General features: G+C 41.4%; 1 long non-coding RNA gene across 2 annotated transcripts in view; it reads right to left on the bottom strand.

The window, feature by feature from the left end:
- Positions 1-17,134, bottom strand: part of LOC139750200 (uncharacterized) — a 139,723-nt gene that overhangs the window by 69,297 nt on the left and 53,292 nt on the right. The gene's annotated exons all lie outside the window — the stretch shown is intronic.

The following is a 17,134-nucleotide window of genomic DNA, read 5'->3' as shown; positions in this document are numbered from 1 at the left end:
AGAAAGAATACTTCCCACGTATTCCCTGCGTGTCGTAGAAGGCGACTGAAAGGGGAGGGAGCGGGGGGCTGGAAATCCTCCCCTCTCGTTTTTTTTAATTTTCCAAAAGAAGGAACAGAGAATGAGGCCAGGTGAGGATATTCCCTCAGAGGCCCAGTCCTCTGTTCTTAGCGCTACCTTGCTAACGCGGGAAATGGCGAATAGTATGAAAGAAAGAATATATATATGTATATATATATATATATATATATATATATATATATATATATATATATATATATATATATATACTGACCAACCCATCATCCGTCACACCTGCATGACTATACAATTCTAAAACACTCATCCATGCATCTTTCTAATAATAATCTCTCCTCATCAGTATTCCTAAACTCCGCATAACACCGAAAAACCTACAAAATTTAAGAGGACTGCGGTCATGTCGGTGAAATACACATGTGATACTGTAGCAGATCTTGTGATGAAGTCAATCCTTTATAGCAAAAGGTTACTGCTTTCGTGTATGTGATTCCATTAATGTCGTCGCCTACCCGATGATGCGTAGCGATATCATCGCGGTGTGTGAAAAACTGGTGTTTTTCAAGTCAAAAGCAATTTCTCTCTTAAGAAAGGAAGAACTGTCATCATATAAGGAAAAAGTTAAAGGCCTATCACAAATGCCAAGCGTCATTAAGGTCGTTAAATTATAACCACCAAAATAGAAAAAAAAAACATTCAAATAACCAACTAAAAAAAGTTACATTATAACCACCAACCAAAAAAAAAACGTTAATTCATAACCAAGAACTAAAAAAAACGTTAAATTATAACCAACAAAAAAAAAACGTTATTCATAACCAAGAACTAAAAAAAAAACGTTAAATCATAACCACCAACCAAAAAAAAACGTTAATTCATAACCAAGAGCTAAAAAAAACGTTAAATTATAACCACCAACCAAAAAAAAAACGTTAATTCATAGCCAAGAACTAAAAAAAAAACGTTAAATTATAACCACCAACCAAAAAAAAACGTTCATTTATAACCAAGAACTAAAAAAAACGTTAAATTATAACCACCAACCTAAAAAAAAACGTTAATTCATAACCAAGAACTTAAAAAAAAACGTTAAATTATAACCACCAACCAAAAAAAAACGTTATTCATAACCAAGAACTAAAAAAAAAAACGTTAAATTATAACCACCAACCAAAAAAAAAACACGTTAATTCATAACCAAGAACTTAAAAAAAACGTTAAATTATAACCACCAACCGAAAAAAAACGTTAATTCATAACCAAGAACTAAAAAAAAACGTTAAATTATAACCACCAACCAAAAAAAAACAAAAAAAAAACACTTTTGGTGTTGAAAGATAACTCTATAACCATGCATTAACTATGTGCAGATTCACGAGACATCAAGACAAATCAATGGACTATGTTGAATTTTCTTACTAATAACTGTATGTGTTTTGTACACACATACATATAGTCAAGAAACTCGAAACAGACGCATGAGAGATTTCTTTCTTAAGAGTTGTAAAAATACTTAGTAACTAATTGAGATATGAAATCATGCTTAATATTCAAGCACTAAAATTTTAAAATGCCTTCCTATCTATGGCTAGAAAGTTTTGGTATATATACATATATATATATATATATATATATATATATATATATATATATATATATATATATATATATATATATATATTCCCATGAATTCACGGGAAAATGAAACACGATAAGTTCCCAAGTGCACTTTCGTGTAATAATCACATCATCAGGGGAGATACAAAAAAGAAATATAACAATCAGCTGATATACAACGAAGAGACGTAGCTAGGACGCCATTTGGTGTTGTGTCCCTAACACAACTGAAAAGGACGCAGTCCTCAGAAAAAAACAAGTAAAGGAGTGCAAAACAAGGCTCCCTTCTCCACCCTCCACTTCCCCCCGGCAACATTACAAGCACAAACATTGAACACATGGAGAAAAGATAACTAGTTCATACAGTAAAGACCACTTTAGAACTAATAGAAAATAAATATCTATTGTGACAATATATAGCTATCAATAATAACCCCCGTTCGTAAGTGTATATGTTAGCGGATCACCGTGAGCAGTTCATGTAACTATATGAAATAATATAAATAAATATATCATAGCTGATGTGTTTTTTTTTTTTTCCTTCAAACCTCCTGAGGTAGTGTCTCCGGTGTGCTGCAACTGCTGATATATTATGGTCATTATTTCATTAAACGCGACGGGGATTTTCCTTCCATAATCTTTCGTGAGGCTAATTAGGTTGCGTTAGTGTACGCTAGTAAGATTAAAGTTGGGTCACTTAAGGTTAGGTTAGATTACGTTTGGTTCGTCTGGGTTAGTAGGGTCAGCTTCGCTCGACTGTCCCATTCACACAGAAAACAACACAACTCCGTGTAGCGCTACCGCAGCTCTAGCAAGATAGCTACAACTTTTACGTCGCCAAAAAGCTTCCATCGGTATTTCTCGTGGTCTACCCAGTTCAAAAGATCCTTTTTCATGCTGTCATAACATTCCTTCATATGGACTTACATGACCAGCTGGAACTGACAACAACGCGTTGCCAGCACGCAGCGGAACATGGAGACCCGAGTTTGACGAAAGTATGAACAGTCTCCACACCTCAGGGTAATGATTAATACTTGAGGGCCGGGTCATCAGACTATCTACAGCGTTGCAGGCGACGAGGTTACCTTCTATCTTAAAAGATTTTAAAGAATGGAGCCAAGTGTTTCTCGCAGGCGTGAAACATAGACATGTATCACATCAAGGAGATTCCACTGTTGCAGTTTCGAGCCAAAACGTTTTCTGCTTTTACTTCCTCACCAGTTCCAGATCTCTGAGCAGGTCGCTTAACTCATTCTGAGTCATGCTGTGGTGGTTCAGCAGACGTCATGTTATGTGCGAACTCAGGATCTCTTGATGTTGATGTATTTCATAAATTTCGTCATCCTATTCGTTCTTAGATTCCACGGAAAATGAGTCTGGAGGTTTCCAGAATGGGAAGGCCTTTCCCGTGGGGTATCGAGCGAACAGCAGATGTTATATCCGGATAGCTTAAAGTCTACTTTTTTCCCTCCTAGAAATACCTTACTGGACTGGAGACACTACCACGCAGAAGGAACCGTCACAAACATTGTATGTCGGCTCTCTCCACACCGTGCGGACGACAAAAGACATCAGATCGATCGCCTTTTCCGGTCCAACCAGCAGCGAAGGTTAGTTGAACAAGAACTGCAGCATATATGTGGAGTCTAACTCTTGTCCTGGTCCCCAACCTTATAGCCAAAGTATAGACTATAGGCTTCCTACATGATCGGGGTTACTGTAATGCAAAAGTCACCTATTCCCCCAAAACCATAAGAGAAGTTATCTTTGCTGCTCACACACTTGCGAGACATCCTTGTTCGACGTTCGGCAAAGAAAGAACTCAAGGGTCAGTCATACGTGGCCCTTCGTACAACGGAAGCAGTACATGACAGAATGGCAGCACACGGCACAACAAGAAGGAGCAGCAAGTATTGTACTGTACAGAATTTGTAAAAAAGAAACTGGCTTACACTCTAATTATAACGTTTAAAGCCAGCTACAACTCGCATAAAGACTTAGGGATACGAAAAAACATCATGACAAGAGCAGGACACGACCAGAAACGTTCGGGTATATATATATATATATATATATATATATATATATATATATATATATATATATATATATATATATATATATATATATATATATGAGAGAGCTTGGGAAGTGAGTCAGTTGTTGTTCGCTGATGATACAGCGCTGGTGGCTGATTCATGTGAGAAACTGCAGAAGCTGGTGACTGAGTTTGGTAAAGTGTGTGAAAGAAGAAAGTTAAGAGTAAATGTGAATAAGAGCAAGGTTATTAGGTACAGTAGGGTTGAGGGTCAAGTCAATTGGGAGGTGAGTTTGAATGGAGAAAAACTGGAGGAAGTGAAGTGTTTTAGATATCTGGGAGTGGATCTGGCAGCGGATGGAACCATGGAAGCGGAAGTGGATCATAGGGTGGGGGAGGGGGCGAAAATTCTGGGAGCCTTGAAGAATGTGTGGAAGTCGAGAACATTATCTCGGAAAGCAAAAATGGGTATGTTTGAAGGAATAGTGGTTCCAACAATGTTGTATGGTTGCGAGGCGTGGGCTATGGATAGAGTTGTGCGCAGGAGGATGGATGTGCTGGAAATGAGATGTTTGAGGACAATGTGTGGTGTGAGGTGGTTTGATCGAGTAAGTAACGTAAGGGTAAGAGAGATGTGTGGAAATAAAAAGAGCGTGGTTGAGAGAGCAGAAGAGGGTGTTTTGAAATTGTTTGGGCACATGGAGAGAATGAGTGAGGAAAGATTGACCAAGAGGATATATGTGTCGGAGGTGGAGGGAACGAGGAGAAGAGGGAGACCAAATTGGAGGTGGAAAGATGGAGTGAAAAAGATTTTGTGTGATCGGGGCCTGAACATGCAGGAGGGTGAAAGGAGGGCAAGGAATAGAGTGAATTGGAGCGATGTGGTATACCGGGGTTGACGTGCTGTCAGTGGATTGAATCGGGGCATGTGAAGCGTCTGGGGTAAACCATGGAAAGCTGTGTAGGTATGTATATTTGCGTGTGTGGACGTATGTATATACATGTGTATGGGGGTGGGTTGGGCCATTTCTTTCGTCTGTTTCCTTACGCTACCTCGCAAACGCGGGAGACAGCGGCAAAAAAAAAAAAAAAAAAAAAAAAAAAATATATATATATATATATATATATATATATATATATATATATATATATATATATATATATATATATATATATATATAAGAAACGAGTACGACACGTGTGCACTGGGCTATTCCCCAAAAGAAAACGATAAGCAGCAAATGGTGGGTGATTGCAACACCTAGGTATGCTGACCACATCAACCACTTCCCGCGCTCGGGGGTTACCTAAACTTTGCCTCAAAGCCGCACAACGTCAAAACCAGTGCAAATCCTGTATATTGGGACCTGCCCCGTATCTTCGGTATTATTACCACTCCGGACATCCAACGAATTAGGTTAGGTTAGGTCAGGTCAGGGTTAGGTTAGGATGAAATTATTTCTCCGATGGTTTTTGATGTCTTTTTGAACGAATCTGGCCTTCATTTCCATCGCAAATTACTACTACTTGCAATTGCCCTCACCCAAAACCCTGGTCCCCACTGGGAGGTACCCCATTATCACTGGATATCGGAGACATGTCTCAAAATGTAGTGATTTGCATAGAAATGAAGGTCAGACTCGAGCAAAACTGATCAAAACCATCGGAAAAATTATAACTTCACCTTCCAAGTTGGTGGATGTCCGAAACGGCAATTTTACCATAAATTCAAAACTAGAGCCAATCAACAATTTATCATATTCGTGCTCATCGTCCCAAAATGATTAAACATTGCTACCTTCACTTCTAGAACATTTTGAATGTTGGTCGGTGTTATAAAGTTACTGGGCAGACTGGGATGTGCCTATGTATTTGCTTCATGCCCATCGGAAATTACAGTCTGGGACATTATACAAGCTGTCCATAATCATCCCGATCAAATGGTACAGTTCAGATGAAGCAGGATAAACGATAATGTCACCTTGGGGCATATCAGAACTCGGATTGCTTCAGGCTGCCCTCAAATTCAGTATACATATCCTTCATAGAAAATGGATGCGTTTACACTTAAGAGCTAACTCAACTGTTTTCTCAAAACTGAAATTATATCGGTATTTGTCTTATTTTATATCTAATTAAAAATATAAACGTAATTTCATGAACATCCAACCTTGTATTATACAGATGAGTCAGACAGCTACCAAAAAGATCAAAGGTGTGTGTGTGTGTGTGTAAAGATTCGCTAATACCAAGCTCGGCACTGGTCGGTTGTGTGTTCCTTGTGTGCCATTACTGGCACAGGAGCAGCTAGTGTGTGTTGTGCAAAATGGGATGAACTGCTTCATCCCAAGTTCAATTCAATTCATAAGGTCTCCTGGACCATCACCCGGTAGGTTATACAAGGGTTAGAGGCACAGTTACTAAAACTCAGTAATTTAGGTACAGTATAACTTACGTGGTTATCATCGTTTTAGGCGTAGAAACCTGAAGTCTGAGGACAATACAGAAAAAGAGACATTAATCTGTATCTAAATTCTAGTCTACTTAAATTCTATTCTACTCTTAATATATACTTTATATATATATATATATATATATATATATATATATATATATAGAGAGAGAGAGAGAGAGAGAGAGAGAGAGAGAGAGAGAGAGAGAGAGAGAGAGAGAGAGAGAGAGAGAGAGAGAGAGAGAGTTCTTACTGACGGTCCCAATGGTTGGGATACAGGACAGTATTAAAATTTCGAGGAAAACTTTCCCCAACATTAAAGAAAAAAAAAAATCTGTTTCAATGCACACGAAAGCGTTCAAATAAGACTACGAAACAGGAGTGCGTCAGTGGCCCGGTATGTAACCATGGCTGACACTGATTAATGAGGACAGTATGGCGGGTGGAAGGCGAAGAGGGTGGGGTTGGTGCGTGCCTCGAGATGGAAGAAATGAGATGATTACAGGGGGTGGTATAGTACGGCTGAGCCACCATGATGACACAGGGAGGTGGAGGCCGCCATTGCAATGACAACGGGCGTTTGTTCCGCTGAACCTTCTAGAAGAATTCGAGGCTAGGAGCCCACCACAACAGCGAAACACCTTCGCCATGTTTGTAACTATTGGATGGATGTATGGATGTTTACAAGCAAGGCATCTTGTATTTCTAGAGATTTTTCTTGTTTTGTTTTGTTTTCAAAGTCTGTTTTGAGGAAGTGAAAGTGGTGGTGGAGGAACTTTGAGATTAAGTGGTAAAGAAAGATTAGTTACGAATGCCAAGGGAAGGTAAAATGGTGTAGGTCGGAAAATACACGGGGAAAGAATTCCGGGTGTTCTATATAAAGTAACAAACAACTTATAAACAGTTCCCTTTCTTTTCGACATGATGAATTGTATGATACGCTTGTCGCCAGACTTAACGTTAGCCCCAGACCTCCAATTGGATAGTCACTTGTTTTACCAAATGGCGTCCTAGCTACATCTTTTCGTTGTATATCAACTGACTGTTGTGTTTCCTTCTTGTATCTCCCATGATGATGTGAACATTACACGAAAGTGCACTTGGGAACTTATCGCGTTTCATATATATATATATATATATATATATATATATATATATATATATATATATATATATATATATATATATATATATATATATATATATAGGAATACAGGCTCATCATCAAAGACAGTCTCACTCCAAAAGAGTCTTCGTTTCCATGTTACTGAGAGTAGCGCAGCCTTAGGCTGCAAGAGGCTTGAGGAGAAAGGGCCTGAGTAGCGACAGAAACTCACAAAAAAAACTGATCCACTTACGAAAACTGCTTAACATGTTCATCTCGACTCTTACAACAGGACACTTGTGGTCTTTATATAAATTCTATCGGGATAGAAATATAAATCACAGAATACGAGAAACAGAAGTGGGAGCACCACTGTATGACAGATGGAAGAGAGAGAGAGAAAAGATAGTAACGAATGACGTGAGTAACAGGTGGTAATGTGGAGAGAGAACCACAGGCGTGAAAGCCTGATGGGATGTGGTAACAGTCTCGTGGGATGTGGTAACATCCTCATGGGATGTGGTAACAGTCTCGTGGGATGTAGTAACAGCCTGGAAGTGTATTGTAACAACCTCGTGGGATCATGTAACAGCTTCGTACGATGTTAGAACAACCTGGGTCATGTGGTAGTTTAGGAGCTGAGAATGTGAGACGGTATGAGGAGGAAATGAGCTGGGAAGACTTAGAGAGAGAGAGAGAGAGAGAGAGAGAGAGAGAGAGAGAGAGAGAGAGAGAGAGAGAGAGAGAGAGAGAGAGAGAGAGAGGTGTGACGAAAGCAGGGCGGATTTCACCCATGGATAATCCCCACCCCGCGCGCAGACGGAGATGGCGCAGACGTGGTAGGAAGAAAAAGTCATTCTCAAGTGGATGGAGCCTCGAGCAGGACCTCGAACTCGACACCCGGACCCAAGGGCAGAGTCCTTACCCCCCCCCCCCCTAACTCGACTTGAGTCGGCCCTTGGCCTCCACAAAAGGTTTGGAGTACGTGTCACTCAAGTTCATTGCAGTTAATTAAATAAACTTCGAGTATTTGCAATTCTAGTTGTATTTCAACCATAAAAAAGAAAATGGAACAATGTAATTTGCAGTTTAATTCCACCACAACTTCGACATGAAAATTGGGCATCATGAAAGATTAACTGATGAAGTAAAATAGGTATGGCTACGACTATATCAAACAACATGTCTGCTTAATTTCCCTCGAAAAATACGAACGTTATTGTCAACATAATATTCCTGAACATGAGTACAGCTTAAAGTAACTGCCATCCGTGATGAAATTACATTAACTATAACTGTAATTTTAGATTACCATTGCTGTCACCAACAAAGACTTGCTTCTGTAATTGTAATTGAAACCTTGGAAGAGAAGTTGTAACTGAAATCATAAATGATCTAAAATTGTGTGACTACTGCTCCGAGCGTGGCCTGGCCCCACCCACCCAACATAGCCAACGTCATTCTCGTTTCGTAACTACGACGTCAATGATCTACGAGGGGACGAGACGACCATTACTTCCACCGTACGACCCCTTGAGCAAGATGGTACGACCGACCCTTGGGTAATGACAGGATGGTTGACCTGGCCTCTGACCCGAGCCTGGAAGTTCTGCTCTTACACCCAAAGGGTCGTAAAGTCGCATTTCAAGGGGTTGATTTGGATGATGTTGTCTTCCTATACTCGTCCAAAAGCTGCCCTAACATCCCCAAACACACACAGACACACACACACACACACACACACAGAGGAAGGACCTCCATTCCCATCCAAAACAGAAGAAATCTAGAATCCATTAAACAAAAATGGTGTTCACAAGACAATGTCATCTAAAGAAGTGGCGGGAAGGAAAAAAAAAGTCTTGAGTAGAAATTACTATCGTGTAATATGGCCACGTCCCCCTCCACTTGCCCTTCCCAGTCGAACTTCAAATAACGAAACCTATCATCACTTTCACAAACCTGCACACTGGTTCTAGCAACACTCTTAAGATTATTTCATCCCTCCACCACCATACGGGTTCGAACACTTGCCTCACTGGCTAAGAATACCTCACCAGGCACCGGCCATCACCCATCCCCTCTGTGTACTAGTCTCACCTATATCTCCCAACCCTTCAAGAACCACGTATGTACTGTGGTCTTTCGATTCATCCTCAACACCTGAAGAGAAAGGTGTTTAAGACATGTAATTTTTTCGGATGTCTGAAGTCGAGGCTTGACGCTGACAGCCTTCATGACCCCTGTCAATTGATAAGCCTTAAACCTAACCAACCAACCAACCAACCATCCCTCCCTCTACTTTTCTTTTCATTTTCTAACAAACAGCAACTAAATGTGAGTTTAAGATGCCTCACATCAATAACACTATTCGACATAATGTGGTCTTAACTCACGCATCACCTCACGGTACATCAAAACTATCAACCCTCCTTTTTAAAGACGTGAGAACAGACAGAATCGAAATGATCATACGTATCTTACTACAAGGTCCAACTCGCCCTGACTAACCAACTCGTGAGATAAAGATCGAACTCAAGGTCACATAATTCGCAGCCCATTTTCTGTCCCTGTCAGAATCACGAGTTCCACTGACGTCAAGAAATCTTTTACAGGAGACCACCACTTCTGCTTGTACACACAGACGTCAACAGTACGTACATACGTACATCTACACGACCAAAGGAAAAAAAAATGTACACAGGGAAGCAGTATGTGTGTAAGTGTGAACTAAGTGTACAGACGAAAGAATGGCCCAACCCACCCACATACACATGTATATACATAAACACCCACACACGCACATATACATACCTATACATTTCAACGTATACATACATATACATACACAGACCTATACATATATACACATGTACATATTCATACTTGCTGCCTTCATCTATCCCTTCGCCACCCCGCCACACATGAAATGGCACCGCCCTCCCCCTTCGCGCGCACGAGATAGCGCAAGAAAAAGACAACAAAGGCCACATTCGTTCACACTCAGTCTCTAGCTGTCATGTATAATGCACCGAAACCACAGCTCCCTTTCCACATCCAGGCCCCACAAAAGTTTCCATGGTTTACCCCAGACGCCTCACATGCCCTGATTCAATCCACTGACAGCACATCGACCCCGGTATACCACATTGTTCCAATTCTCTCTATTCCTTGCACGCCTTTCACCCTCCTGTATGTTCAGGTTCCGATCGCTCAGATCTTTTTCACTCCATCCTTCCACCTCCAATTTGGAATATCACTTCTCGATCCCTCCATCTCTGACACATATATCCTCTTTGTCAATCTTTCCTCACTCATTCTCTCCATGTGACCAAACTATTTCAATACTCCCTCTTCTGCTCTCTCAACCACAATCTTTTTATTACCACACATCTCTCTTACCCTTTCATTACTTACTCGATCAAACCACCTCACACCAAATATTATCCTCAAACATCTCATTTCCAAGACATCGACCCTCCTCCGCACAACCCTATCTATAGCCCACGCCTCGCAACCATAAAACATTGTTGGAACCACTATTCCTTCAAACATGCCCATTTCTGCTCTCCGAGACTGATAACGTTTTCGCCTTCCACACATTCTTCAAGGCTCCCAGAACCTTCGGCCCCTCCCCCACCCTGTGACTCACTTCCGCTTCCATGGATCCATCTGCTGCTAAAATCCACTCCCAGGTATCTTAAACACTTCACTTCCTCCAGTTTTTCTACATTCAAACTTACCTCCCAAATGACTCGTCCCTCAACCCTACTAAACCTAATAACTTTGCTCTTATTCACATTTTCTCCCAGCTTTCTTCTTTCACACACTTTACCAAACTCAGTCACCAGCTTCTGCAGTTCCTCACCCGAATCAGCCACCAGCGCTGTATCATCAGCGAACAACAACTGACTCACTTTCCTAAACCCTTTCATCCACAACAGACTGCATGCTTGCCCCTCTCTTCAAAACTCTTGCATTCACCTCCCTAACAACCCCATCCATAAACAAAGTTAACAGCCATGGAGACATCACGCACCCCTGCCGCAAAGCGATATTCACTGGGAACCAATCACTTTCCTCTCTTCCTACTCGTACACATGCCTTACATCCTCGATAAAAACCTTTCACTGCTTCTAACAACTTACCTCCCACACCATATACTCTTAATACCTTCAACAAAGCATCTCCATCAAATCTATCATATGCCGTCTCCAGATACATAAAATGCTACATACAAATCCAACTGTTTTTCTAAGTATATATCGCATACATTCTTCAAAGCAAACACCTGATCCACACTTCCTCTAACACTTCTGAAACCACACTGCTCTTCCCCAATCTGATGCTCTGTACATGCCTTCACCCTCTCAGTCAATACCATCCCATATAAGTTCCCATGAGTACTCAACAAACTTATACTTCTGTAATTTGAACACTCACCTTTATCTCCTTTGCCTTTATACAATAGCACTATGCATGCATCTGCAGTTCCTCACCCGAATCAGTCACCAGCGCTGTATCATCAGCGAACAACAACTGACTCACTTTCCTAAACCCTTTCATCCACAACAGACTGCATACTTGCCCCTCTCTCCAAAACTCTTGCATTCACCTCCCTAACAACCCCATCCATAAACAAAGTAAACAACCATGGAGACATCATGCACCCCTGCCGCAAAGCGATATTCACTGGGAACCAATCACTTTCCTCTCTTCCTACTCGTACACATGCCTTACATCCTCGATTAAAACCTTTCACTGCTTCTAACAACTTACCTCCCACACCATATACTCTTAATACCTTCAACAAAGCATCTCTATCAAATCTATCATATGCCATCTCCAGATACATAAAATGCTATATACAAATCCATCTGTTTTTCTAAGTATTTCTCGCATACATTCTTCAAAGCAAACACCTGATCCACACTTCCTCTAACACTTCTGAAACCACACTGCTCTTCCCCAATCTGATGCTCTGTACATGCCTTCACCCTCTCAATCAATACCATCCCATATAAGTTCCCAAGAGTACTCAACAAACTTATACTTCTGTAATTTGAACACTCACCTTTATCTCCTTTGCCTTTACACAATGGCACTATGCATGCATTCCGCCAATCCTCAGGCACTTCACCATAAACCATCAATACACTGAATATCCTCACCAACTGCAATACCATCCAAACCCGCCGCCTTGCTGGCTTTCATCTTCCGCAAAGCTTTCACTACCTCTTCTCTGATTACCAAATCATTCTCTCTGACCCTCTCATCAAACACATTCAACAAACATCCAAAATACTCACTCCATCTCCTCACTTCACCACTACTTGTTATTACCTCCCCATTAGCCCCCTACACTGATTTTCCCATTTGTTCTCTGTCTTACGCACTTTATTTACCTCCTTCCAAAATATCTTTTTATTCTCCATAAAATTCAATGATACTCTCTCACCCCAACTCTCATTTGCTCTCTTTTTCACCTCTTGCCCCTTTCTCTTGACCTCCTGCCTCTTTCTTTTCTACATCTCCAAGTCATTCGCACTACTTTCCTGCAAAAATCGTCCAAACGCCTCTCTCTTCTCTTTCACTAACAATCTTATTTCTTCATCCAAACACTCACTACCCTTTCTAATCTGCTCACCTCCCACCAATCTCACGCCACACGCATCTTTTGCGCAAGCCATCACTGCTTCCCTAAATACATCCCATTCCTACCCCACTCCCCTTACATCATTCGCTCTCACCAAAGTTCTTCGATTCTGCACTCAATCTCTCCTAGTACTTCCTTACATAAGTCTCCTTTCCAAGCTCACTTACTCTCACCACTCTCTTCACCCCAACATTCTCTCTTCTATTCTGAAAACCTCAACAAATCTTACCTTCGCCTCCACAAGATAATGATCAGACATTCCTCCAGTTGCCCCTCTCAGCACATTAACATACAAAAGTCTCTCTTTCACGCGCCTATCAATTAACACGTAGTTCAATAACGCTCTCTGGCCATCTCTCCTACTTACATACGTATACTTATATATACCTCTCTTTTTAAACCAGGTATTCCCAATCACCAATCCTTTTTCAGCACACAAATCTACAAGCTCTTCACCATTCCCAGTTACAACACTGAACACCCTATATGCACCAATTATACCCTCAACTGCCACATTGCTCACCTTTGCATTCAAATCATCCATCAATATAACCCAGTCTCGTGCATCAAAGTTGCTAACACACTCACTTAGCTGCTCCAAAAACACTTGCCTCTCATGATCTTTCTTCTCATGACCAAGTGCATCCAGTTTCAGTTTTACCCATATCAACCTAGAGTTTACTTTCTTACCCTCTATCACATACTCCCACAACTCCTGCTTCAGGAGCAGTGCTACTCCTTCCTTTACTCTTGTCCTCTCACCAACCCCTGATTTTACTCCCAAGACGTTCCCAAACCACTCTTTCCTTTACCCTATGAGCTTCGTTTCACTCTGAGCCAAAACATCCAGATTCCTTTCCTCAAACATTCTACCTCTCTCTCCTATCTATCTATCTATCTATCTACATATATATATATATATATATATATATATATATATATATATATATATATATATATATATATATTTTGTGTGTGTGTGGGAACTGCGAATACCCAAAACATTAATGAATGTTTACTGTAATCATAATCTTGATAGTTAAGCACTGAGGGTGAGAGAGTGTTAGGGAAGCTGCCTCACTGAAAATATAGGCTTTGGTTAAGAAACAATAACGATAGTGATAGTCAGACATAATAAATAAAATAGATAAAAAAAAAAAAAGTAAGATAATTCGATATAACCTTAAGGGAATTCGAAAGTCCAAGCATGAAGATGAACCGAATAAACATATAATGAGGAAGACTTGCAAGATACTACTTTCTTTTGCGTCATGATCTTGCTGAGAAAAAAAAAATCAGATGTGTAACATCGCAGATAAAACAGCTATCTTCTTTTCAACGCTGAGACGCGTTATGAAACCTAACCCTTACAACCAGAGGGTGTGTGTGTGTGTGTGTGTGTGTGTGACTACGAGATGATGTTATTAATCAGGTACTAGCGCGTAGCGCTCACCGGAGACATATAGATAGATAGATAGATAGATAGATAGAGAGAGAGAGAGAGAGAGAGAGAGAGAGAGAGAGAGAGAGAGAGAGAGAGAGAGAGAGAGAGAGAGAGAGAGAGATTCAACATCTCTCAAAATTTCACACGGCTCTTCTCTGGGTGGTCATCCTCCTCTTATACCCAATAACAACAACATCACGTGTCACCACCGGCCGCCCCACGACGTCATCACGCCTTATGTAAACAAACACTCCTTGCTGATAGGCTGTGCGCAGACGCCAGCCCGGCCAACGCGCAGGGCGGCCTGCCAAGGCCAACGTAGGGCAGAGGGGCGGCGCGCGTCAATCGCTCAGCTCTGATTACCAATAGATAACCTTGTGTTGATCACTGTGTTGATCATTTTGCTGACTGATAACACTCGTGTGTATGATAACAGCACGACGGTACGATCCTTGAGCACGACGGTACGATCCTTGAGCACGACGGTACGATCCTTGAGCACGACGGTACGATCCTTGAGCACGACGGTACGATCCTTGAGCACGACGGTACGATCCTTGAGCACGACGATATGATCCTTGAGCACGACGGTACGATCCTTGAGCACGACGGTACGATCCTTGAACACGACGATACGACCCTTGAGCACGACGGTACGATCCTTGAGCACGACGGTACGATCCTTGAGCACGACGGTATGATCCTTGAGCACAACGGTACGATCCTTGAGCACGACGGTACGATCCTTGAGCACGACGGTACGATCCTTGAGCACAACGGTACGACCCTTGAGCACAACGGTACGGCCCTTGAGCACGACGGTACGATCCTTGGGTACGACGGTACGATCCTTGAGCACGACGGTACGACCCTTGAGCACGACGGTACGATCCTTGAGCACGACGGTACGATCCTTGAGCACGACGGTACGATCCTTGAGCACGACGGTACGATCCTTGAGCACGACGGTATGATCCTTGAGCACGACGGTACGATCCTTGAGCACGACGGTACGATCCTTGAGCACGACGGTATGATCCTTGAGCACGACGGTACGATCCTTGAACACGACGGTACGATCCTTGAGCACGACGGTACGATCCTTGAGCACGACGGTACGATCCTTGAGCACGACGGTACGATCCTTGAGCACGACGGTATGATCCTTGAGCACGAGGGTACGATCCTTGAGCACGACGGTACGATCCTTGAGCACGACGGTACGATCCTTGAGCACGACGGTATAATCCTTGAACACGACAGTATGAGCCCTGCACAAGAGCATGATTCTTGGTGAATACGACGGAAACGGGATATATATATATATATATATATATATATATATATATATATATATATATATATATATATATATATATATATATATATATTATCCTTGGGGATAGGGGAGAAAGAATACTTCCCACCTATTCCCTGCGTGTCGTAGAAGGCGACTAAAAGGGGAGGGAGCGGGGGGCTGGAAATCCTCCCCTCTCGTTTTTTTTTTTTTTTTTGATTTTCCAAAAGAAGGAACGGAGAACGAGGCCAGGTGAGGATATTCCCTCAGAGGCCCAGTCCTCTGTTCTTAACGCTACCTTGCTAACGCGGGAAATGGCGAATAGTACGAAAGAAAAGAAAAGAAAAAAAAAAAAATATATATATATATATATATATATATATATATATATATATATATATATATATATATATATATATACACCATCCTTATCCATTCTTATAAGTTTGAAAAAAAAATTCAATATTCTTAAAAAAAATTACATATGACGTTGCGCCAGTGGGAGCCTCCACTAACGCGGAATAAACCTACATCAGACCAGTCATGCACAATAACACTCCATTTTTTTTCTTCTTTTTTTTTTGAGTCATGTGACGCAAAGAAAACGGCGCCCCTTATGTCTGCGACGTGCTTCATTTTAGGCGACCATGTGACACCACGTGTTTGTCTGCGTGCCTGGCGTCACTGGCCTGGCCCACAGTATGGCAAAAGTTTTTATTTTTTTTTTTTACTATATTATGTCAACATACAAAGCGCGCAGTGAGTGCATGGGAGGGAGGGGGAGAGCCGCTGGCTGCCGAGAGATGACGCAACCCAGACCAGCGACCCCTCCCCTCTTTAGAGAGAGAGAGAGAGAGAGAGAGAGAGAGAGAGAGAGAGAGAGAGAGAGAGAGAGAGAGAGAGCTCATGTATAAAAGAAAATCGGTATAATGACATAATGATATCTTTCTTGGAACTTTACGTAATAAATTTTCTGTAAGTTGAAGTTGCTGTACCAACACACACACACACACACACACACACACACACACACACACACATATATATGGGAGCGGGGGGCTGGAAATCCTCCCCTCCTGTTTTCAATTTTCCGAAAAAAGAACAGAGAAGGGGGCTCTAGGCCTCTGTTCTTAGCGCTACTTCGCTAACGCGGGAAACGGCGAATATATATATATATATATATATATATATATATATATATATATATATATATATATATATATTCAAATTTCATCACCGCCCTTCCAGCACCCCCTCCCCTGTAATCATGATTTGCCACTGTATCCCAGTAGCCTCGACGAGTCTGCTCATACTATAAAAGAACATGTACACATATTAAAAATAAAAAGTAAATTTATTACGAAACAAGCAACTTATGTCCCATAGAATATGAAGGAAATATGTTAAATTCATCACGAAATAAGCAACTTGCGTCCCATAGAATACGAGACCCTGTTGTTGATGCGCCACCATTACGATAACAGAC

Source organism: Panulirus ornatus, chromosome 9 (assembly GCF_036320965.1).
Source record: "Panulirus ornatus isolate Po-2019 chromosome 9, ASM3632096v1, whole genome shotgun sequence".
Lineage (NCBI taxonomy): Eukaryota > Metazoa > Arthropoda > Malacostraca > Decapoda > Palinuridae > Panulirus > Panulirus ornatus.
The sequence above is the reverse complement of the archived record's forward strand: the minus strand, read 5'-3'. Positions and strand labels throughout refer to the sequence as shown.